Source organism: Panthera pardus, unplaced genomic scaffold, assembly GCF_024362965.1.
Source record: "Panthera pardus isolate Hobbes unplaced genomic scaffold, ASM2436296v1 HiC_scaffold_16, whole genome shotgun sequence".
Taxonomy (NCBI): domain Eukaryota; kingdom Metazoa; phylum Chordata; class Mammalia; order Carnivora; family Felidae; genus Panthera; species Panthera pardus.
Window position 1 is genome coordinate 96,348,970 of NW_026526721.1, and position 2,887 is coordinate 96,351,856.

Sequence of the window (2,887 nt, forward strand, 5' to 3'; positions counted from 1 at the left end):
TAAATGTTTATTGAATGTCTTCTTTATGCTGGGGCCAAAGGATCCAGAGATCAAACCCATTATTATTATTTTTCAAAATAAACTTTCATTCCCATGCTACATAAGCTTACTGGCTAGTATGGGATATATAATTCAACAAGTTGCTATAAATTAACTAAAGACAAGGTTGAAACTCATGCTCACTGAAACATAAGCTTTCTGGCTCCAAAGTAGTTTCAGTCTTCTCCACTCTAAGCTGCCTACTAAGAAATTATTGCCTCATTAAAATATTCATCTAAATCACCCTCCACCTCCCCATCTAAACTGCCATGTCATTTTAACATGGTTGGAAGTCATTACTCAGATGATGCAACATATATCTACCCAATCACTGAACAGTCACCTTTTACAATTATGATAGTTGATGTGCTTATGACCCCATCAAACATTCTCTTATTCTTCCCTCATTTGATTTTCAACCATAAAAGAAAAAAATCATTATGCAAAAACATTTCCCAACCCTCAGAATATTGATTTGAAGGTGAGATTTCCAACACATCACACAACATGGAGGTTTTACTTAAAGCACTTACTTAAAATATCCATATATCTTCTCAAGCTTTATTTTCTGGCATAGAGCAAAAGTGGCTCTGAAGTCAGAATGGGTTCAAATTCTGGCTCACTACTACTACTTATAATAATAATTATTATTATAATTATTGTTATATATAATTATATAATAATAATTATATAATAATGCATGATTATATTATTATTTTGTAATTCTATAATAATAATAATAATTATTATTATTATTGTATTCAAATACCAGTCTGATCACACATGGTCCAAGAAAACTCAAATAATAAGCCAAATATAAACACATGTTAAAGACTGCTCTTCAAACATCATAGCCAATGATGCTATGTTTATTGTATTCCTTATCTTATTGTTTCAAATGCCAGTCTGATCACACATGGTCCAAGAACACTCAAATAATAAACCAATGTTAAAGATTGATTTTCAAACATTATAGCCAATGAGGCCATGCTTGTCTATGATCTTGCCAACATAAAATCACATCCATACCTCAGTAGCCACCAAACCATTCAACAGAGCTTCCTTAACTATGAGCTGTTTGAAGCTATGATTTTGAACACTCTCAACTATTTATTTCACGCTCTGAATAGCTTTAGGGGTCTTAGCAGGGGTTGGAAGAACCAGCTCAACCTTGGCATTGGGCCAAAATGTGGCCAATCAGGGCTCCGAGTAAGTTATATCAGTGTTTACCAGCGCTGGGCCTTCCCTGTGAGGTTATGGACAAACTGGGCCATGGTTCCAAGATGCATAAAGGGCTCACAACTTATTAGCTGTGTGACTGTTCCCAATAGTGTTGCTATGTATCAAATCAGTTCAAAATTTGGTAGCTTAAAAGTAATTATTGTGTTGTCTCACAGTTCCAGTGGAATTTGGGAAGCCATGGCTAGGAAGTACTGGCTCCAAATCTCTTATGAGCTACAGTTAGTGTGAATGGAGCTAGAAAAGCAAAGATGGACTGGAGCTGCGGGGAGCTGGTCAGGCACCTCTCTCTCTTCTCCAGATGGCCTTTCATTAGAGCTATTTTGAGCTTCCTCAAAACAAGATGGCCTCAGGGCTGTGGACTGACAACATGGCAGCTCAAGGCTCCAGTACAAGTGTTCTAGTGATGCAGGTGGATGCTGTCTTCTTTCCTGACCAAGCCTTGAAGTCACTCAGTGCCACTTCTGCCACATTCTGATCGTTTTATGCGAGTTCCAAACCCAACCAGATTCAAGCAAAGGAATTAGACTTCCCTTCTTAATGTGGGAGTGGCAAGATTTAAGAAAAACAAATTTAAAGAGAGATATTGCTATGGCCATCTTTAGAAAATAAAATCTGTCACAGTGACTTTGGACAAGTCAGCTAACTTTTCTGTGCCTCGGTTTCCTTACCTTTAAAATGGTTATAATATATGGCACTTCATTGGGTTCTGGAGATTTAAAGGAACTAATACATTTTAAGTGCTTAGAACAGTGCCCAGCATGGAGAATGTCATTCCTTAAATTTAATTTTGTAAATTTAATTTAATTTAATTTAATTTAAATTTTATTAGCATCCTTCAAGTCTCAGCACAAATATCACCTATTCTGCAGAGCCTTTCCTATTAGTCTCACAGATTTTTCATTCTCCCTTCCAGCTTAGCATGGTACCTCTTTCCTAATCCATCTTTTCAGATTCATTGTAATCATATGTTCATAGCCCTAGATCCTCCAATGTACCGTGAACTTCTCAGGAGAGGGAAACAAAATGGCTGCTCCGTAGCACAGGTTTGTTTTTTAGAGAATGACTCAGTCCAAAGTACAGGTACAAATGAAATGAAAATGAAAATGTAGATGAAGGTAGATGATGAAAACAAGCTAGGATAATACAAAATAAAGAAGGTAGGATATAGCAGGTAATGAATATCTGACTCCCACTTAGGTTTACTCTTCAGTCAAACTTCTAAAGGTTACAAATGCCTTAAGAGGGGGTTGCAAGAGATGATAGGATTTCCTATGACAAAACAGAGCAACAAGTTGAAAGCTCTGGCCTCGAATTAACATCTAGAAAGTAGATTAAATCTGTTGTAATAGACTGCTAAAATTTAACCAGCTTTTCCTACCACTATCATTTAGCATTTAAAGTGTCATAATTAGAAACACTGAAAGAAAACTGCATTTGAGAATGAACAAAAGCTTTAAACTTATGAATGACGTGAATCTGCAGCATTCTATTGTTTTTACCAGAGAAAGCAACATTAATGGCAATCAAACACAACAAAAAATATCTGTCCCCAGGTATCATACAGAAATCCACAGAATTTTTACTAACAAGCAAGACTGACAGGTAC

The 2,887-nt window shown here is 36.1% G+C and overlaps 1 pseudogene; it reads right to left on the reverse strand.

Moving 5' to 3' along the window:
- Positions 1–1,002: 1,002 nt before the first annotated feature.
- On the reverse strand, positions 1,003–1,313 carry LOC109262099 (ATP synthase subunit g, mitochondrial-like; annotated as a pseudogene).
- Positions 1,314–2,887: the final 1,574 nt, after the last annotated feature.